Source organism: Arachis ipaensis, chromosome B6 (genome assembly GCF_059453495.1).
Source record: "Arachis ipaensis isolate K30076 ecotype BB chromosome B6, ASM5945349v1, whole genome shotgun sequence".
Lineage (NCBI taxonomy): Eukaryota > Viridiplantae > Streptophyta > Magnoliopsida > Fabales > Fabaceae > Arachis > Arachis ipaensis.
Genome location: NC_142441.1, coordinates 57003589 through 57026226, shown reverse-complemented (window position 1 = coordinate 57026226; position 22638 = coordinate 57003589). Strand labels below are relative to the sequence as shown.

Here is a 22638-nt window from a genome sequence, read left to right as displayed (position 1 = left end):
ATTGCATCACTCACACTAACAGTAACTCTAACAGAATACTTTCTGCATTTATTTTCCTTGCTTGTACTTTGTTGGTTGTATGACAGGGAGAAGAAGCGGGGCTTCAACTTCCTTTGATTCTGAACCTGAGAGAACCTTCTTTAGATTAAGGAGGGAAGCAAGAGGAAAAAGAGTGGTTGGTGCCGAGGAAGAGGAGGAATACTTTGAACCAAACATGGAAGAAAACATGGAAAACCATCATGAAGAAGAGGCTCACAACCATGGCGGAGGAGGTCGAGCAAATCATGCTGGGGAGGATAGAAGAGTTTTAGGCTCTTACATCAATCCAAACCCAGGAAACTATGGAAGTAGCATTCAAAAGCCAACCATCCATGCCAACAATTTTGAACTAAAACCACAGCTCATCACCCTTGTTCAGAACAACTGTTCGTTTGGAGGAAGTGTCCAAGAAGACCCCAATCAACATCTAACCACCTTCCTGAGAATATGTGACATAGTGAAGTCTAATGGTGTTCATCCTGACGCCTAAAGACTGCTCTTATTTCTATTCTCACTCAAGGATAAGGCAGCCAAGTGGCTGGAGTCTTTCCCGAAGGAGAGCTTGACAACCTGGGAAGATGTGGTGAACAAATTCTTAGCAAGATTTTACCCTCCTCAACGAATCAATAGGCTGAGAGCTGAGGTCCAAACTTTCAGGCAACAAGATGGTGAGACTCTTTATGAAGCATGGGAGAGGTTTAAGGACCTGACAAGGAGGTGTCCACCTGACATGTTCAACGAATGGGTGCAGCTGCACATTTTCTATGAAGGCCTGTCATATGAATCAAAGAAGGCAGTAAACCATTCATCCGGAGGATCTTTGAACTAGAAGAAGACCATTGAGGAAGCCATAGATGTCATTGAAACAGTAGCAGAGAATGATTATTTCTCTACTTCTGAAAGAGGCAACAGTAGAGGAGTAATGGAGCTAAACAATGTAGATGCTCTACTGTCCCAAAACAAGCTCATTACCCAGCAGATGGCTGACCTCACCAAGAAGATAGAGAGGAACCAAGTAGCAGTAATCACTACTTCATCAACAACCCAAGAAGGAGTGAATGAAGAAGCAGAGGGTAGTCAGGAGCAAGCCAACTACATTGGGAATTCACCTAGGCAAAACCATAATCCATACTCTAAGACCTATAACCCTGGATGGAGGAATCACCCAAACTTTGGGTGGGGAAATCAACAAGACCAAGGCCTAGATCAAAGACGTTCAAATCCCAACAACAATGCAGCCCACCAACATTTCACATCTAGACCATATCAGCACCCACATAACCAACCCTCTCAAAACCTTTACCAAGGCCAAAATAACCCTCCTCATCCTTCCACCTCTAATCCCAATCTACCATCATTTGATGACAGACTCTCAAGGATTGAGAATCTACTTGAAGGCATAGGCAAAGAGATTCAAGACAAGAAGGTATTCAAGGAGGAAGTGCGAGCCAATTTCAAGAACCAGGGAGACACAATCAATAGGTTGGAATCCCAAGTGGGGTATCTCTCTGAGCAAATTCCCAAACCTACATATGGATTCCCAAGTGACACAGAGAAGAATCCGAGAGGTAAAACAAAGAAAGTAAGATGGGAAGATTGCAAGATGGTCACTATAAGTGATAAGGAGACTGAGGACAAGCCAAACAAGTCGGTAGAACAACCTGGAGATACCTCAACAGAGAAGGAGGAAAAAGATCACCAAGAACCAGAACTCTCACAACAGGAGTTGCTGAGACTTTATACACCCTTTCCCCAACGACTCAATGGTGCTGTTGAGAAGAGAATATACTCAAGATTTCTTGACTTGTTTGTATCTCTGTATGTCAACATACCATTCATCAAGACCATCCAACAAATCCCTGCATATATCAAGCATATGAAGGAACTGCTTCCCAGGAAAAGCTCACACAAAGGAGGCCAAACTATAGTAATGAACAAGGAGTGCAGCGCCCTCATTCAACCAGAGTTGCCTACAAAAAGAAAGGACCCAGGGATTTTTCACATCCCCTGTGCCATAGGAGAAACAATGTTTGATAGAGCACTCTGTGATTTGGGAGCAAGCATCAACTTAATGCCCTTATCCCTGGTGAAGAGGCTGCAGATCAATGAGATAATGCCCACAGATGTAGTCATCAGGCTAGCAGACAAAACTAAAAAACAAGCAATAGGCGTGGTGGAAAATCTGTTGGTAAAGGTTGGGAAATACTTCCTTCCCACAGACTTTGTCATCCTGGACATGGAAGAGAGTCACACCCACCCAATCATATTGGGAAGACCATTCCTAGCTATAGCCAGAGCACTCATAGATGTGGAATGAGTGGAGCTAATATTGAGGATCCATGATGAACGACTCAGCTTTAATGTCTTCAAACTCTCACAAGAAGCAGACCAAGAGAACAAAGAACCAAGCAAAGATCATAATGAGATACTAAAAGAGGAAGCAAGCACTGAAGCACAACCAGCCCAGCTGAGAAAGTCCTTGTTTGATGAACAAGGAAATAAGCAGTTGTCACAGCTCAAGGAAAAGCTGGAGGAACCTAAACCACCAGAGACATGTGAAGACAACAACAAAATTCCCTTAGAAGAAGAAGTCACAAAGAGCAAGGCAACATCAAAAGGAATAAAGAAGAAGGTACCAAGGAGGTGGAGGAACAAGAAGATCCCTACCGAGGACTTCTCTCCAGGAGATAAAGTGATCTCAGCTTACTTCCCAGATATCCCTCCTAATCTCCCCACTGTACCATCTCAGTTACCTAAGGTCTTCACTATCAATAGAGTTCTCTCCTTGGAACATGTAGAGATCATTGATACAACCAATGGATATAAGTCCAAGGCAATAGGGGAGGACTTGAAGCATTATCAACCTCCCTGATGAAGGAGAAACGTCAAGCTAGTGACGCTAAAGAAGCGCTTCATGGGAGGCGACCCATGTTTTATATGCTTTTAATAGTGAATAAGTCAATATTCATAAATTCCAACCCAAACTCGACAAACACTTGGTGAAATCCTTATTATGCAGTATATAGTGAAGAACAAGTTTGGTGTTCAAAGCATGCCAAGAAAGCCTGGATGCAACTCAGAGCATGCTAGTCTTGGAGCTTTGTGAGAGGAAAGATTGTGGATTTCGGTCCCATGAGTGTCATGAGGGCATTAAAGCTACGGTTTATACCGTTTGAAGAAGAGAGTTATCATTCAAGAATAGACAACAACCCCAATCATGACCAGATTGTGCAAGATATTTGTGTACCAGGAGCTGACTGGGAAAGATATGCGGATAGGAGACCAAGGTTCATCAAGAGAGCAGATCTCACCCCAGAAGCAAAAGGGTGGTTCGAAATTGTAAAGAGGTCCATCCTCCCAGCAGGGAACAACTCGGAGGTGAATCTCAAGAGAGCCACAATGGTGCATTGTATACTCAAAGGAGGATAGATCAAGGTTCATGAACTCATACCAGAAGGCATTAGAAAAATGGCAGAGAAAAGCGACTCAAGAGGAACGTTAGGTTACCCCAGCACTATTTACCGACTGTGCAAGAAAGCTGGGGTGGTGTTTCAAGATGAGGACCCCGTGTGGATAAAAGAGGGCATTCCAATAACCGTTCAACGAATGCATGCTACCGCATCCCCCCTGCCTTAACGGAAGCAAAGGAAGAGGCCAGCCCCTCAAGTAGTAGAAGGACAAGTCTTAGAAGGGCAAGCACCAGTCACCTTGTATATGCACCAACTGCAGGAAGCTATTGATGGCCTATCTCGACAATATTTGGAAAGCCAAGGAGCACAAAAAGAGCTTCAACTACAGATGATGGGGCAGCAAGAGGAATCACTCTCAAGATGGATGACTGAACAAGGGGAGTGGCAAAAGCAAATGATGGAGCAACAACTGAGTCAAGGACAACAATGGAGTGAAACATTCCACAGGATGGAACAAAGGCAAAATGAACAACAACAATCCATCCAGATGCTAATCAACATCCAAGCACATCAAGGTGCACACATACATGAGATACATCAAAGACAAATAGAATGGGCAGAACTACTGGACGAGCAAAGGGCATTCGCAGAAGGAGTTTACCTGAGCGAGATTGGGCATCATATAAACACTCAAGCCAGGCTCGGTTACTTAGTGGGACAGCTGCCTATATTGCATCCAGGAATTACAAGGTACGAAGAAATGAGGGATGAATTAGCACGAGAAGAAAGACAAAAGGTGGAAGAGAGTCATGAATCAGTAAGGAAGGCACTTGAGGATTGGAAGCAAGCAAGATTGGCACGAATGTGAGGAAATGCAAGAGGACACAAAGAGAACAAACAAGGAAGAGAGCATGGGCAACCACACGAGTAAAAGGTGGTGGAGTTCCTTCTTTGGTCCATCTTTCTCTATGCTTTAAATAAGGAAGATCTTGTATGAAATAGAACTTGCTTCCATGTTAGTTTGAACTTTTTTTATTTTGTCTTTTAAGTTTTGTGTTGAAGAGGTCCATGCTTGCTAGTCTTTATGTCACTGCATCATCACTAGGCTTACTTGTATGCTTGTTCCTTTAAATCAAATAAAAAGAGAATGAGTGTTTACAAAAGACCAAAGTGGAGTTCATACTATGGAGTAAGTTCATGAGTTTATGGTGTGATCATAAGTTAGCTAAGTTGGTTCAACCACAAGGTGGGAAGGCAACTATCTGTCATGAATACTATGCTTTGAACACACCCCATGAGACTAGCTAAATAACAAGATCCTAATAAGAAAAAGGGGAAAAGAAAAATGAAAGTGGAAAAATAAAAGAAAAAGAGTAAGCAATAAGGCTAGGCACCAATGGTTTTAATCTTGAAGCATGTGTCTGTGGTGTTCCTGTGTGAGGGATTTACTTGGATGAATAAGCTCTTAGGTTTGCCTTATCACTTGGTAACTTGGGTTAACTAACTCGGGATTATCAGCTAAAAGTCCACTATCAAGAGTAACCCTCACTACAGAGCATTTAGTAACCCAAAGAGGTGCTGGACACCAAGGTCTCAAGAAAGAAAATAAACAAACCATGTGCCTGTGGTGTGTATGTATGGGGGAGAGACTTGAGGAAGTAAGTCCTTAGGGGTGCTTCAACACCTAGCACCTTGAACCAACTGGTTCGGGAGTGTTGGCTGAAAGCTTATTTTAAAGAGTTTCCCCCTTACAGATCACTTAGCTTAAGAACACAAATAAGCCCTAAAATGACAACAAAAGGATCAATGAATAAAAGTCTCATGGGATGCAATCACAGTGAGTATTCTAGGACATGATAAAGGTCTGAAAGCCAGGAATGAACCTAAGTGGCTATGCATGAAACCACCATAAAACCAGGGACATGACCTCCACAAGAATGACTCATTTCTCTTGGCATTCCATTCATCATTCTCTTGTTCCAGTACTTGCTTAGGGACAAGCAAGCTTTAAGTTTGGTGTTGTGATGCCAGGGCATTTTGGCTACTTTCACTGACCTTTTCTTTACTATTTTTAGCATAATTTCATGCATTTTCTTAGAAAATAAGCTAGTTTTGGGTAGATATTCACTTACATCTTGATTCAAGCATACATGGTGCACCTTACATGATTTCATGAGGATTTTGCATGAAATTAATGACAAATTGGATGTTGCATCTCCCATGACTTGGACTAGAACTTTGATGCACTTTATTGCTTGATTTCAGGACAAAGGAAGTAAGGAAGAACCACGTTAGCAGCCACGTTAGTCTCACTAACGTGACTTCTAATGTAGGAATAGGAGCTAGCTTACAAAGTTAATGAGAAAAGTAATCGCCAATAATGTCTTCGAAGCCATCATAGCCCACGTTAAGAGTCACGTTAACTAAGTTAACGTGAACTCTAACGTGGAGGAAAGAAAATGGAGCCAACGTTAGTGACACTTACCTTTGTCACTAACGTTGGAAGATGGCTAGCATTGCTACGTTAGAGGCCACGTTAACCTAGTTAACGTGGATTCTAACGTGGGAGATAGGGGCACATTGGAATGTTCGTGACAAAGGTAAGTGTCACTAACGTTCTCGAAGGTTGGCAAGCTAACGTTAAGAGCCACATTAACTAAGTTAACGTGGACTCTAACGTAAGAAAGGGGGAAGCTTTTCAACGTTATTGGGAAAGGTAAGTCCCAATAACGTGTGCGAAGGACCAAGAGGCAACGTTAGTGGCAACGTTTGTGCTACTAACGTCGAGGTTAACGTGGCTCTATCTTGAGTAAGGAACGTTAGTGAAAAAGGTGATTGTCACTAACGTTCTCGAACCCACATTTTCACTTAACGTTAACACCACTAACGTCTTGAGCTAAAGTCTCTGCCCACTTCACACTTTCTCTCTGCAAGTAAAGCTAAGCCCAATGAAGAAGATAACTACTTCAAACTCAAGATCCAAAGGCCCATACCCAAGACTTGAAGAGCCAACTAGAAGATCAGAAGAGTAGTATATATAGGGGTAGCTTTGAATTGATGAAAAAAAAAGAAGAAATTGGGGGAAAAACTACTCTCTCTAATTTGCCATTCTCTGCACTTCTAGTTTTGTTTTCATGATGTATTCTCCATCTTTGCTTTTATTTTCCAGAGCTATGAACAACTAAACCCCTTTCATTGGGTTAGGGAGCTCTGTTGTAATTTGATGGAACAATATTAGTTTTCATTATTCTTCTTCTATCTATTTTCTTGATTTTACTTGAAAGCTTTCGATCTTCATCCAATTGGATAGTTTTCTTGGAAAAGAAGCTATTCAAACTTGAATCTCTTCTGAACCTTGAAAGAGGAAGGAAGAGATCATGCTAGAAATGCTTTCTCATGTTGGACCAAATTGGGTTTGGATGGATATGTGACTATAATCCTCTCAATACTTGATTTGGGAAATGCATGTGGTATAATCAGTGACCATACTTCATCTCTTCTCATGAGCAATTGACCAAGGAATTGGCTATTGATCAAGATTTGAGAGATTGAATTACAAGGAATTGTAATTCGATCACTTAAGATTGCCAAGGAGATCAATGAATGCATTGATTGAGGAAGAGATGAAAATGAAATTGATCCGGAGAATGCAACATCTCCTGAGCCCAATGAACTCCCCATTTCTGATCTTACCCATTCTCTTTAGTTTCTGTCATTTACTTTTATGAGCAATTACCCCATTCCCATTTACAATTCTGCAATTTACGTTCTGTCATTTACTTTCAGCTCTTTATTTCTAGCATTTACTTTTTCTGTTATTTACTTTCCCGCCATTTTATTTTCTGCAATTCTCAACTCAAATTCTGATTCACTCAACTTGAACATTCCTCTTGATGACGAGTCATCTTAGCCTAGTTTCACTAGTCTTTTTTACTTGTTTTCAATTGATTTATGCACTTTCTTAAGCCATAAGCAAGCCAATTGGGTAGATTTCTATGTTTCCTTTGATTCAATCAACCATGTATGAATTCATGCACTTTCATGAGGTTTTATGCTATAATTGTCATATATTATGAAAGAAATACAATCTCATGATTTGGGGCATAGCTTTGATTGTTTTGATTGATTGATGATAGGTGGAAAGAGTTTTGAAGAAGGTTGAAGGAAGAAGGAATGGCTAGGAGCAAGAGAGAACAAAAAGTTTGAGCCAAAGTTTGCCTCAAACTTTAGCTCAAACTTTTAGAAGAGTTGAAAACATGCCAGAGGAAAAAAGCTTGAGCCAAAGTTTGCCTCAAACTTTAGCTCAAACTTTTGGAAGAATTGAAAACACTCCAGAGGAAAAAAAGCTTGAGCAAAAGTTTGCCTCAAACTTTAGCTCAAACTTTTGGGAGAAAAGCTTGAGCCAATGTTTGCCTCAAACTTTTTGGCAAATGTTGGCATCACAAAACCAACACCCTGGAGGAGAAAATCTTGCGCCAACGTTTGCCTCAAACTTTTTGGCAAACGTTGGCGCCACACTTGCACACCCTGGAGGAGAAAAGTTTGCGCCAACGTTTGCCTCAAGCTTTTTGGCAAACGTTGGCACCACACATATACACAAGGGGGCCAACGTTTGAGCAAAAGTTTGACCTCAAACTTTAGCCCAAACGTTGGTAGCAGCAAGTGAAGCCATCTGGTATAAAAAGTTTGAGTAAAAGTTTGCCTCAAACTTTTACCCAAACTTTTTATGATTTCAACCCGGTTCACAATGGATCTTTCTCCAACTCCAAGAGCAATCAACCAAGGCCTTTATCAACCCAATTCCATCAAGAGCAAAGGCCCAATTCAAGGCTTGAAGACCATTTGAAGAAAGTGTATAAATAGCTTAGGATTTAAGTTTTTCAGGGAGCTTTTCCTGAGAGAATTTTCAGAACACTTACAGAGAGCTCACCTTTACATTTTTGCATGGTTGTTTTTAGAATTCAAGAGAATTAGGGAGGAGAATTGATCTCTCTTCTTCCTTGTTCTTGTTTGAGCACTTTTTACTTTTCTTGTTTCGGATCTTGGGTGGAGAATTGAAGAACTTCTGTTTCAATCTCACCTTGAGATCTCGTTTAATTTTCTGCATAATTGAATTTCCATTTCTGTTAACTGCTTCGGCTTCTACTCTTCTGCAATTTACATTTCTTTATTTCCTTTGCAATTGTTCTTGCTGGATCTAGGAAGGCAGTGAGATCTAGACTTGGCTATCTAGTCTCTTGAGTCCTGAGATCCATAGCTTTCAATTTCAATTTCCTTGTTTCGTTGTCACTCCAAGCTTATTCTCATTTTCAGTTAAGATCTAGTTTGATTGAATCCATCTTTTACATTCCTGTTTGTTGAATTTTTCTTTTCCTTGTTTAATTTCTACAAATCCAATTCCCAATTCCCTTTACAATTCTAGCCATTTACATTTCTTGCACTTTAAGATTCTGCAATTTACATTTCTTGCGTTCTAAGTTTCTGCCATTTAATTTCTTATTCTTTAAGATTCAGCACTTTATTTTATGTTCTCTTTAATTTCATGCAATTTACCCATTCCCTTTACTTTCCATGCAATTTAAATTCTGTTAATTACAAATCACTCAACCAAATCTTGATTCGCTTGACTAAATCAACCACTAAACTGAAATTGCTCAATCCTTCAATCCCTGTGGGATCGACCTCACTCACGTGAGTTATTATTACTTGATACGACCCGGTGCACTTGCCGGTGAGTTTTGGGTGTTTTGGAAAATTCAGTTTTCCGCAAAAACACCATCACCTCTAATTAAAGTTGCTTGATCAATCAATCTCTGTGGGATTCGACCTCACTCTATTGTGAGATTTTACTTGACGACGAAATTCGGTACACTTGTCGATGGAAATTTGTTACGAGACAAGTTTTTCGTGCATCAGAGTTCAGTAACTTTCTTACTCAGCTGACCCACTTGTACCTCCAAATTTCTAATGGGGGACCTTGTTTCAGACATGAAACTTTGAGTGGTCTTAGATAAATCAGAGACTACAGTTGCTATGTCAGAGTGGCTCTGCCTAGAATTCTCTGTCTGTTACTGAGAAGATGATGGAAATGGCTTGCTATTGCTAAACCTATTTCTTCCACCATTACTGTTGTTGAAGCCTTGTTGAGGCCTCTGTTGGTCCTTCCATGACAGATTTGGATGATTTCTCCATGAAGGATTATAGGTGTTTCCATAGGGTTCTCCCATGTAATTCACCTCTTCCATTGTTGGGTTCTCAGGATCATAAGCTTCTTCTTCAGATGAAGCTTCTTTGGTACTGTCTTTTGCTGCTTGCATTCTAGACAGACTCTGAGAAATCATATTGACTTGCTGAGTCAATATTTTGTTCTGAGCCAATATGGCATTCAGAGTATCAATCTTAAGAACTCCTTTCTTCTGATTTGTCCAATTATTCACAGGATTCCTTTCAGAAGTGTACATGAAAAGGTTATTTGCAACCATTTCAATGAGTTCCTGAGCTTCTACAGGCGTCTTCTTCAAGTGAAGAGATCCCCCAGCAGAGCTGTCCAATGACGTCTTAGACAGTTCAGACAGACCATCATAAAAGATACCTATGATGCTCCATTCTGAAAGTATGTCAGAAGGACACCTTCTGATCAATTGTTTGTATCTTTCCCAAGCTTCATAGAGGGATTCACCTTCCTTCTGTCTGAAGGTCTAGACTTCCACTCTAAGCTTACTCAATTTTTGAGGTGGAAAGAATTTTGCCAAGAAGGCATTGACTAGCTTTTCCCAAGAGTTCAGGCTTTCTTTAGGTTGTGAGTCCAACCATGTCCGAGCTCTGTCTCTTACAGCAAAAGGGAAGAGCATAAGTCTGTAGACCTCGGGGTCAACCCCATTGGTCTTAACAGTATCACAGATTTGCAAGAATTCAGCTAAGAACTTATGAGGATCTTCTAATAGAAGTCCATGAAACTTGCAATTTTGTTGCATTAGAGAAACTAATTGAGGCTTAAGCTTAAAATTGTTTGCTCCAATGGCAGGGATAGAGATGCTTCTCCCATAGAAGTGAGGAGTAGGTACAGTAAAGTCACCAAGCACCTTCCTTGCATTGTTGGCATTGTTGTTATTTTCGGCTGCCATGGTTTCTTCTTGTTTGAAAATTTTTGTTAGGTCCTCTTCAGAGAGTTGTGCTTTAGCTTCTCTTAGCTTTCTCTTCAAGGTCCTTTCAGGTTCAGGATCAGCTTCAACAAAAATGCCTTTGTCCTTGCTCCTGCTCATATGAAAGAGAAGAGAACAAGAAGGTATGGAATCCTCTATGTCTCAGTATAGAGATTCCTTGAGGTGTCAGAGGAAAAGATGAATGGAAGAAGGAGGTATAGAGGAGATAATTCGAACTTATCAAGAGGGATAGGGTTCAAATTTCACATTGAGGAGGAGTGTTAGTCCTTTAAATAGAAAATGTTAGAGGGGGGAGTAATTTTCGAAAATAAATTAAAAAGATTTTTGAAGAAATTTTGAAAAATTGATTGATGATTTTCGAAAATTAGAATTGAGAAAGTAGTTAAGTGATTTTTGAAAAAGATGTGATTGAAAAGATATGATTTGAAAAAGATTTGATTTTGAAAAATTAAGAAAATTTGAAAAAGATTTGAATTAAAAACAAAATCTTACCTCTTGTGCCATCCTGGCGTTAAACGCACAGAATGGTATCCATTCTGGCGTTTAACGCCCAGCCAGGTACCCTGGCTGGCATTTAAACACCAGTTTTCTACCTGGCTGGGCGTTTAAACGCCAGTTTTCTTTCCTCACTGGGCGTTTTGAACGCCCAGCTTTTTCTATGTAATTCCTCTACTGAATGTTCTAAATCTTCAATTCTCTGTATTATTGACTTAAAAAGATATGGTTTTGAAAATTTTTTGAATTCTTAATGATGAGAAACAATCAAAATGCAACTAATCATGAAAACTAAGATCAAACAAACAATGCATGCAAGACACCAAACTTAGAAATTTTCATATTAGAGACACTAACAAATTCACAATGCATATGAGAAACAACAAAACACACAAAACAAGAGAATTTAAAGATCAGAGCAAGGAAATCATCAAGAATAACTTGAAGATTAAAAATATGCAGGACACTGAAAGAGCTTGGTGATTGATGGTTTAGAGGTTATAGCAAACTCTCGTTGTAAGTATAGTTACTAAACCAAGCAATCAACCTTTCTTACAAACGTTTTGGTTGTCACAAGTAACAAACCCCTTTAAAATTGTTAACCGAAGTATTCAAACCTCGGGTTGTCTTCTCAAGGAACTGCAGGGAAGTATGTTCTTATTATTGGCTATAAAGGTTGTAAATCGGGGTTGAGAGTGAGGAATAAGTATGACAAATAAGTCAAATGGCAATTAAAAATAAATAAATAACTGTAAAATAAACTTTTGGCATGGTATGAGAATTTGGAAGTTCAGATTTAGTTATCCTTATAAAAAACAATGAAAGTTGAATCTTAATTCCACTTAGTTAACCTTTACTAAAGCAAAGGAAAGTCAAGGGACTAATTAGTTTCATCTTCGAATCCTATTTATTTCCTAAGAAAGGGTTGAGATTATTGAAGTTCAGTTCAATTGGCAAAGATAACAGTTATCAATTATGTTGAGATAAGATAACTCCTGAGTTACTGCTTTCTTAACCAAGACCAAAAAGGAAAAAAAATTAAAATTGCTGGAATAAAAATGTCTTCAGATTGAAAGCAATGGTGACATAAATAAAGAAGGCAATAATAAACTGAAATACCTCAATTAGCATTAATTCAAATAATCTGAAACATAGAAGAATTCATAAATTAAATGGTAAAAGTAAATAATCAACTAAAGTAATGGAATGAATAAAAGTAAAAAAGAAGCCTAAAGCAAAGGAACATTAAACCTGGGATTGAGAGTCACTCCTAAAACTAAGAGAAGTCCTAAATCCTAAGAGAGAGAGGAGAGAACCTCTCTCAAAACTAGATCTAAATCATGGAAAGTAACTAAATTGGCGAGCTCTCTTTGAATGGATGCATTCCCACACTTTATAACCTCTGGTCTATGCCTTCTGGACTTGGATTTGGGCCAAAAAGGGCTTCAGAAATCACTGGGAGCGTTTTCTGCAATTTCTGGTGCGTGACCTCTGTCACGCGTCCGCGTGGGTCATGCGGTCGCGTCATTCGGAGGTTTTCTTGTTACGCGGTCGCGTCAGTCATGCGGCCGCGTCATATGTGTTTTGCTTAAGGCGCACGGTCGCGTCAGTCATGCAGCCGCGTCGCTGTTGATTCGCGCTTGGCATGCGTCCGCGTCGCCCATGCGATCGCGTGGATGCCAGTTTCTTTAGAAACTCCGTTTTGTGCTTTCCTTCCATTTTTCTATGTTTCCTTTTCCATCCTTTAAGTCATTCCTGCCTTAGAAGATCTGAAACTACTCAACACACTAATCACGGCATCGAATGGAAATAAAGGTAATTAAAATAATTAATTTTAAAGCATAGGAAACATGTTTTTCATATACATCACATAATAAGGGAGGGAAAGTAAAACCATGCAATTAATATGAATAAGTGGGTGAAAGATTGAATAAATCACTCAAATTAAGCACAAAATATATCATAAAATATGGTTTTATCAACCTCCCCACACTTAAACAATAGCATGTCCTCATGCTATATCTAAGGTAAAAAGTAAGGTTAAAGTGGTGGAATGTCATGCAATGCAATTTAATCTAAATGCAACTACCTAGATGAATGATGCATCATGCAATTCTAATTTTTATTCACTTGAATATAAAGCTTGCATGTAGTTAAATTAATTCACATTCTCAAGGAGTCATGTATATATATATAGCCAAACCTTAGATAGTGATAAAGTGCCTTTACAATTGAGATGGGAGAGAGAAACATTTTAAAAAAACTTGCAAGACAATTAATAATTTAAGCAGAGATATATGTTAATGAGCTATTGAACCCTCACTGAATTTTGTGTTTACTCTCTAATCACTCAGTGTTTACTAGGTTAATCACTCTATTCTTCTTTTTATTCTTTCTTTCTATAACTTTGTTCTTCATCTAACTAATCAACAATTATAGAATATAGACATACCAAAAATCATGAGGTCTTTAATTAAGGTTATAATGGGGCCAAGGTAAAGATAAGGGTATATGTACAAGGCTAAGTGAGCTAATAAGTGAATCCTTAATTAGTCTAAGATCTCACCTAACATACATACTTTCTAAAGCAAAGCTGCTTTACCTATTTTTCCATATTTTTCCACTTTTAATGTTACATGCTCATGCCTTAATGTTTATTTTTATCCCATGTGCATTGCTTTATTTGCATTTGGGGAATCCTTTGGTGTCCCCTTTATTCAAATTTTGAAAAATAATAAATTTTTTTTAATGCACATGGTAATTTAATTTCTTTAACTTCACATGAGTATGTTTCCCAGAAATTCTTATTTTGAAACATCTTTATTCTTTTTCAACCTTCTACCCTTTGTTTCTATCATCCATGTTCCCAATAGGTTTTCCCACATTTAAACTATACATAATTTTCTATCTTAAGCTAACCAAGGATTCAACTTGGGATTTTATTTTGTTTTTCTGCTTAAGACTAGTAATATGGCTAACAGAATAAAAGGGGATTTAAAGGCTCAAGGGGGCTAACAAGGGTGATGTGAAGGGTAGGCTATTTTGGAATAAGTGAGCTAAAATCAAATAATGGCCTCAATCACTCTCTTGGTATGTATCTATATTCTATAATCGGACATATAGATTAAAACAAAGTAAAGAACACCAGAATATAAAAGAAGGGCGGAACACACAGGAATAAAATTTATGGTTTGAATGTAACCATACAATTAAGCTAAAAATTCATAGGCTATGTGTTCTCTAGCTCAAAAATCATTTATCACTTATGTATGTCATACAGGTTTAGTTAAAAATTCCCATTATTCTCAATGTAAAACTTATATTGAATGGCTTTAAAGTTCTAGTGTTTCTCCTTGATGAAATGTTGTTTAATTAACTAACATGTAATGCTATATATGCATGGTGTGGGTTGTTTTGATTCTGTTAAAGTCTCTAGTTTACTTCCTTTTTCTTTTCAATCTATTCTGAGTTATCTTATGCTAAAAAGGGTAAACTATACTAATCAATCCACAATTTCTATAACTAATAAGTTAGAATTGCAACTAAACTAAGTGGCTAAAATATGAACTTAAAAATGAAAAATGCAGAAATAGAGTATAAATACATAAAAAGTAGCAATGTATAAGTACTGCAAAATAGAAATAAAAAGAAAATACAGAAAAATAGCAAAATAAATAAAAAGAGTATGTAGTGGTTCACCAAAAAAAAATGCCAGAGATAGCAACCTCCCCACACTTAAAATGTAGCATCGTCCCCGATGCTCACTCAAGAAGGGTGTGAAAGAGTGTCATCACTGGAAGGGTGGGTAGCTGGGGTCTCTGTGGTGGTGATCTGAGCATCCGGCTGCTGTAGAGGAGGGGCTGTCTGAAGAGGGATCTCAGGGTCTACAGCCTGGATCTGGGGCAGAGCCTCCTGATGGTGTGCTGCCTGCTGGGTGCCTGCCTGCTCTGCCTCCTGCTGTGGGTGTGTTTCTGCCTCGGGCGCATCCGTTTCCTCCTCAGATGCCTCGGATAGTGTGTCAGGCTCGGAGGGAATGTCGCCAGATCGTATCATCAGCTTCAGGTGCTCATAGCGTCGCTTGTTGCGACGCTCCATCTGGTCAAGCCATCGAAACAGGCGGTGCACTAGATGATAGATGGGCTCTGGGACAGGTGGAGGTGCAGTGGTGGTGGAAGGTGTAGCTGTGGAGGAAGAGGGGCCGACAGATGGTGTGGCAGTGTCACTAGGAGCAGTGAGGGCTGGAGGTCTGTAGCCCAAGGCCAGAAAGTTCCTCCTGTGCGGGATAATCTTCTTGCATTCTGCAGCAGGTGGTCTCTCATCAGCATCCTCCCAAGGCACGTCAGCTCGACGGCCCAGCTGTGTAACCAAATAGGGAAAGGGAAGAGTGCCTCGGACGTGGACCCTGGCCATGTAGAACCGGATAAAGTGTGGCAGGTATAGGTCCTTACCCTCCATTACACACCATAGGAGGGTGATCATAGCGGCAGGTATATCTGTCTCGTGAGTACTCGGCATAATGAAGTTGCTAAGTATCTGATGCCACAGCCGAGCCTCATCATTCAAGTATGCTCGCTTGATTCCCTTGGGCATGGTGGTGTTCTGACCCATAATCCAAGGAACGGTCGGGTCAAGGGCTATTCGGGCCTTGACTGTATTCCAATCAAACTTCAGAAAGCGCATGTCTTCCTCAGCTTTTTGATAACCATCTGGCTGATTAGATTTAGGCAGAAGCTTCAGAACATCTTCAATTGCCTCTTCGGTGACCAGAATCTGCTTCCCCCGAAGGTTCACTGCATCTAGGTAAGTCTTGAAGTAATTGCAGTAGATTTCCCTTACCCAAGATGCATTGACCTCGGACAGATTTCTCTCCAGAAAGAACCAGCCTCTTTGTTTGATCTGATTAGAGGTGTATTGCTGGAGTTCTCCTGGGATTTTCAAAGTCCTCTCCAGGTATAGGTTCCTGGAGTTTGCAAACACCGGATACTTCAGCTCACAGTATCGGTTTGCAAACTTCACTGGGTCATTAGCAGGGAGCAGCTGGTCGGCCTTCTCCTGCGGGGTGAAGTTTTTCTCCCGCCAGGAGGCATCATGCATGAGATCTATGATAGACATAGATGATTCTCCTCTTTTACGTTTGCCAGTGGTGGCCTTTCCTTTTCCCTTTCGCTGGGAATTTGACATCTTGAAAAACAGAAAACCAGAATATACTAAAAATAGGAAAACAAATAGGCAAATAGTCAAAAGAAACACAAAGTGGCAAAGGAGAATTAGAATGAGGTAAATGAGTTAAGTAAATGTGCATTAAGGATTTTATAGGAGTTAAAAGTTCTAAAGGGAAAATTTACAATCCAAAATGTAATAGAAGGCATGTTAAGTAGGAAAAATTATCAGTATGCCATGGTTAGAGGGTTAAAAGAAAGTGAAAAACCAGAAAAAAGATTTTAAAAGGTTAGTTTGGTTAGAATTAAAAAGAGTTTAGGAAATTAGAATTATTGAGTTAATGAAAAATGGGTTAAGGTAAGTGGCATAAGGATAAGTTTCTAATTAACAAGCATTCATAAATAGAAGCTATAGGTAACTCATAACCAACAAGGAAAATAGGTTGATAATGATTCAAATAGATATAGGAATAGCAAAAATTGGAATCAAACATCAAAAATGAAATATATGAACCAGGAAATCAAAGAGAATAAGAATGCGTACCTGGCATTCATGAATGGGTTTGGGTAAAGCAGAGGAAAGCAGATTTCAAAATGCCAAAACCAAAACATGAATGAAAATATTTTACAGAAATTTGGGCAGCATTCCGGCTAAAATTGGATTGTCCCGGAAAATAAACAGCAATCAAATAGTTCATATGAATTAAAATTAAAGCTTGCAATTACATATAAGGAATATAAACATGAAAATTCAGTGTAAAGAGCAGCATGAAACAAGAAATCACAGTATATGAACATTACAAACATCACAGCAACAGCAGAATTGCAAATTTGATAAAACAGAAACACGAACAGTGCAGGTAAACAGGCCTAAATCCACTAACCACATCCTAGGCTACCTAACATCCTAAAATCCACTACATCATGCGTATCTAACTAGCCTAAACATGAACATAAACAGAAAATAATGAAATAACGACTAAGGATAGAAGGGTGGCATTCGTCAGAACCTGGTAGGCCGAGTAAGGAGTGTGGGCAGAAAGGTGGATGGGGGTGGTGGTGACGGCATCTGGCGCGGCGGCTGGCGGCGGTGGGCACGGCTGTTCGGGGCAGGGGGGAAGAAGGGTTGGGTAATGGGGTAGGGGGTAAGAGGGGAAGGTGGTGGATGGGGGGGCGTGGCTGGGACGGGCGGCAGCGGTGGGTGGTGGTTGCGAAGGGGGCAGTGGCGGAGAGAGGGGGAGAAGAAGAAGGAAGAAGGAAGAAGGGGGGAGGAAGGGGGGTCGATGGCGGCGGCGTCTGGGAGGTCGGCGGCGTCTGGGGGTGGCGGTGATGGTGGCTGGATGGTGGTGGTTGGATTGGAGGGGAAGAGAGGGAGGAGAGGGTTTCAGGGGAGGCGCGACTAATAGGGTTCGCGTGGTTGGGGGGTTATAAATTTGAATCGACGCGGCCGCGTGGGCACGCGGTCGCGTGGTTGGAGCGAAATGGGGGTGACTGACGTTAGGATTTTTGCCAATAAAGAATGTCATAAAAACAGTCGCGTTGTAGATATAGTCTCTAAACCAACAGAAATCCTTTCGTACAAACGTTTTGGTTGTCACAAGTAATATAAGCATTAAAGTATCTGAAAGTAAAAGAGAAATAAAAAGTAAAAGGAATATTAAACCTGGGATTGAGAGTCACTCCTAAAACTAAGAGAAATCCTAAATCCTAATCCTAAGAGAGAGGAGAGAACCTCTCTCTCTAAAAACTACATCTACTCCTAAAATTATGAATTATGAGAGCCTTCTTATGCATGGATGCATTCCTCCACTTTATAGCCTCTAATCTGTATTTTCTGGGCAGCAAACTGGGTCAAAAACAGTCCAGAATTCGCTGGTTGCGAATTCATTTGCGCTGATTTCCGTCACTTGCGACGCGGCCGCATGGATCACGCGGTCGCGTCGTCTAGCATCAAAGGAACTATAGCATATTATATATCAAATCGAAGCCCCGGACGTTAGCTTTCCAACGCAACTGAAACCGCGTCGTTTGAACCTCTGTAGCTAAAGTTATAGCCGTTTGAGTGCAGAGAGGTCAGGCTGGACAGCTTAGCAATTTCTCCAACTTCTTGCATTCCTTTCACTTTTGCATGCTTTCTTCCCATCCTCCAAGCCATTCCTGCCTTATAATATCTAAAAACACTTAACACACATATCAAGGCATCTAATGGTAATAAGAGAGGATTAATAATAAGCAAATATAAGATCAAAGAAGCATGTTTTCAATCAAAGCACATAATTAGGAAGGCAAATGTAAAACCATGCAAATAGTATGAATAAGTGGGTAAAGAGTAGATAAAAACCACTCAATTGAGCACAAGATAAACCATAAAATAGTGGTTTATCAACCTCCCCACACCTAAACACTAGCATGTCCTCATGCTAAGCTCAAGAGAAACTATAAAGATGAAGAGGAATGATAGAATGTATGAAATGCAACCTATAAATGCAACTACATGCTAAGATGTTTCTTCCTAATTGGTTAAAAATAAATAAGTTCTCCAAGACAAAAATAATTCAAATTCCACTAATTCAAAAAAAGACAAGTAAACTTGTAAGAAGACAGCTCATGAAAGCAGGGAACATAGAATCAAGCATTGAACCCTCACTGGTAGTGTATATCACTCTAATCTCTCAAGTGTATAGGGTTATTCACTCTACTCTTCTCTAGTCATGCTTTCTAAACCTTGTTCTTCATCTAACCAATCAACAAGTATTTAATGTACCAATGCAAACATCATGAGGTCTTTTCAAGGTTGTAATGGGGCTGAGGTAAAGGTAAGGATATATGTATGGCCAAGTGAGCTATAATATGAATCTTCAATTAACCTAAGCTCTCACCTAATATACATATACTCTATATACTTTTAAATTCATGCCTAGCTACCCATAATTCTCACTTTTGTATAATTCCCATACTCATGTACCAAATTTTTCTTTAATTTTTATCACATGTACATTGATCTTTTTTCATTAACTTAACATTGGGGTAATTTTGTCCCCTTATTTATTTTATATATATATATTTTTTTTTCTTTTTTCTTTTTTTTTTTTGAATCATAAAAGCAAACATAACTTATCAATGCACATGGATTCTTCATTTTTTTTTCTATTTTGGTTTTTTTTCATGAGTAGGTTCCCAAATTCACAATATTCAAATAAATTAAATACATTCCCTTATTAACCAATGTTCCCACACTTAGTTGATGCACAATTTCTATCTTAAGCTAACCAAAGATTCATTTGGGATTTTTAATTTGTTTTTCTGCTTAAGGCTAGTAATGTGGATATAGAACAAGAGGGGATTAAAAGCTCAAGGGGCTAACAAAGGTGATGTAAAAGGTAGGCTTATTTGGGATAAGTGAGTTAATAACAAATAATGGCCTCAATCATATGCAAGCATGTAAATATACTAAATAATGGACATATAGAATGGAACAAAGCAAAGATTGTAATTATAGAGAAGAAAACATACAGGAATAAAAATTTATGGTTAAATAATGTAACCATATAAATAAGCTCAAAATCTCACAGGTTGTATGTTCTTTGACTCAAAAACCATGTTCCAAATATAACTTCAAACAAGTTTTAACATAAAATTTTTTCAATTTAAATTAGTGAAAATTTTCAAAGATAGGGTCTTAAAAGAATTTTATTACTTTAACCAAGTAGTAACTAAATGCATAAAATCAAACAAATATGCAAATGCAACAATGAACTAACAAATAAAATAAAATATTGGTGTTGAAACAGAAAGGTACTAACCCATGGAGATCGGTATCGACCTCCCCACACTTAAAGATTGCACCGTCCTCGGTGCATGCGAAGATGTGCAAGTGGACGGGTTGCTTCAACTGATGCTCTTCTCATCAAGGAATGTGCGTAGGAACTTGTTTGTCTCTCCCATTAAGAAGCTTTTCTTTTCCCTTTGTGGTGGCCATCCTGAAAGAAGAGGGAAAAGAAAAAGTAACCCAAAAAAGATAGAAAATAAATAAATAAAATGTGGGTGTTAATTCCAGATAATAAAGGTTTCAATTACATAGTAGCTACAACATGCAAGTGAGAAAACAATAGAAGTACATGGCAGATCAAGAGTGCAAAAATTTGCAACAATGGGAGGAGAGAGTGGGTAATGAAAGACAATGTAAGTTCGTGGCAATGCAAATGAAGTGCAAGTATTATAAAAGATTGGCATTGGCAGATAATTAATATCATCCAATAGTGTAAAACAAGTTATTAAGCACCAAAGTAATTCAAGAAAAGATGTAACAGTTGAATAAGAACTTTTGAACACCGAAATTAATAAATTTAAAAATAAAAATATGCAATGAATGAAAGTATGCAAATAAATTAAATAAAATAGAATGAAAGTGAAAAAGAATGAGAAGTAGAAAAAGAAAGTGAGAAAGGAGAGAGAAGGGAGAATTTAGGATTAGAAAAGAAAAGATAAGAAAATTGGCACTAATCTGGAAAGGTTGTTCGACGCTGGCGACGCGGTCGCGTGGGTGACGCGGTCGCGTGGTGCGCAATAAGGTCAGGTGACGCAGACGTGTGGGGCACGCGATCGCGTGACTCGATTTGTGCTAGTGGCGCGAGTGCAGCCTCGCGGTCGCACAACTCTCTGTTCGAAACTCTTTTTGCCAAAATTCTGGGTGACGCGATCGCGTGATCGCGTGAGTGGCCATCATGGGGATATGACGCGAACGCGTGAGGCACGCGTTCGTGTGGTGAGACTTGGGCTACCAACACGAGTCCAGCCCAACTCCAGCTCAACTTTCGGCCATGGACCTGGTTGACGTCGATTTTCAGGGCACGTGGCTGCGTGGGTGACGCGGTCGCGTGGGAGGCCAGTATTCCCCTGTGACGCGGACGCGTCAGTGACGCGGTCGCGTGGGACGAATTGTGCCACTGGCACGCCTCCAGCCTCGCTCCAGCGTAACTCTCTGTTCATTTTTATTTTCTCTTCTCTCCTTGCGACGCGGACGCGTCGCTAATGCGGTCGCGTCGCGTGCTTGCTTTTTTTTTTTTGTAATTTGAAAAATGCAGAATGCAGTGTTAATATGAATGTGATGCAAAACTCTAGGTTCAATATAATAAAATAAAATGAAACTCAAAAACAAATAAAACTAAATAAAAATGAAAAAGGAACAATCATACCATGGTGGGTTGTCTCCCACCTAGCACTTTTAGTTAGAGTCCTTAAGTTGGACATTTGGTGAGCTCCCTGTTATGGTGGCTTATGCTTGTATTCATCCAGGAATTTCCACCAATGTTTGTGATTCCAGTAACCTCCGGGATCCCAAACTAGGCGCAGAAAGCCTTCAAGTAAGTTAAAGCAAGTGACCAGGCCCCAAGAGTGGTTATTGATAGAATGGATTCCGGGGTCCCAGACCTTGCCCTTGCACCCGTCTTCTTGTTGATCATCATGATTCCATCCGGGTGGTAGGCAATCTGAATTCTCACTAAAGCGGCCAAACAACTTCCTAGACCCATTCAGTTGAGCTTTACACCAACCCTTGCATTTAAACTTAAAGCTTCCAACCATGTTGAACCTTGCAGGATAATTCTTACCACTGACCATCTTCCTCTTACTCTTAATGCCACAAAGAGCTCTAAGTTGACCATCCGTCTCCAGTAGCCCATATTCAAGTGGGATTAGAAAGCTATGGGATATGAATTTTACCCACTTGAATGTTGTAAAGGATGATGACAACTTAGGGGAGGTATTTCTAATGAAATTGCAAGCTCCACTCCCTTGTGCTCTTCTCTAACAACTTCCACCTCCTTGTAAGCTTCTTCAATTTCAACCTCTTCCAAGTCTTCAACCGGGGTATGCCTTGGAGGTTGTACACCCTCCTCAACATCAAATGCAACCGTCTTGGAAGGAGGCTCTATGTCTTGATTTTCCCATGGAGGTTCAGCATCTCTCAAGTCTTCAACCACTTTTTCCTCTTTAATAATTACTACTTCGTCCAGTAGTTTTAATATAAAATCGTACTCATCCTTGATGATTTGCTTTCCATGACAACTCCTTTCAATTGTTCTTTCATCTTCAAGGGTATTTACTACCTTCACCTTTAGGGCCTCCTCTAGCTCTTTATGAAGTATGGATTCGCGAAGATGATTCCTTCTTTCCTGTTTCATATCAATAGCATAATTGGGATCATCTTGCTCTTGGATTGATGGATGTGGGTGCTCTTCCATGGATGGTGGTGATGGGGTGGAGAGATTATTCTGTGGTTGACAAGGAAGTGCACTAAAGCTTGAGGGTTGATTGTTGAAGGTATTTGGTGGTCTGATTTGGGTGAAAAGAGCTTGTATAGTAGAGTTTAGA

General features: G+C 39.7%; 2 non-coding genes across 2 annotated transcripts; one reads left to right on the top strand and one right to left on the bottom strand.

Moving 5' to 3' along the window:
- Positions 1-667: 667 nt before the first annotated feature.
- LOC148555696 (small nucleolar RNA R71) lies at positions 668-771 on the bottom strand. The gene has a single exon (XR_015887697.1). It is a non-coding gene; the product is annotated as a small nucleolar RNA R71 (small nucleolar RNA).
- Positions 772-10064: 9293 nt separating this feature from the next.
- Positions 10065-10168, top strand: LOC148555695 (small nucleolar RNA R71). Its single transcript, XR_015887865.1, has one exon. It is a non-coding gene; the product is annotated as a small nucleolar RNA R71 (small nucleolar RNA).
- Positions 10169-22638: the final 12470 nt, after the last annotated feature.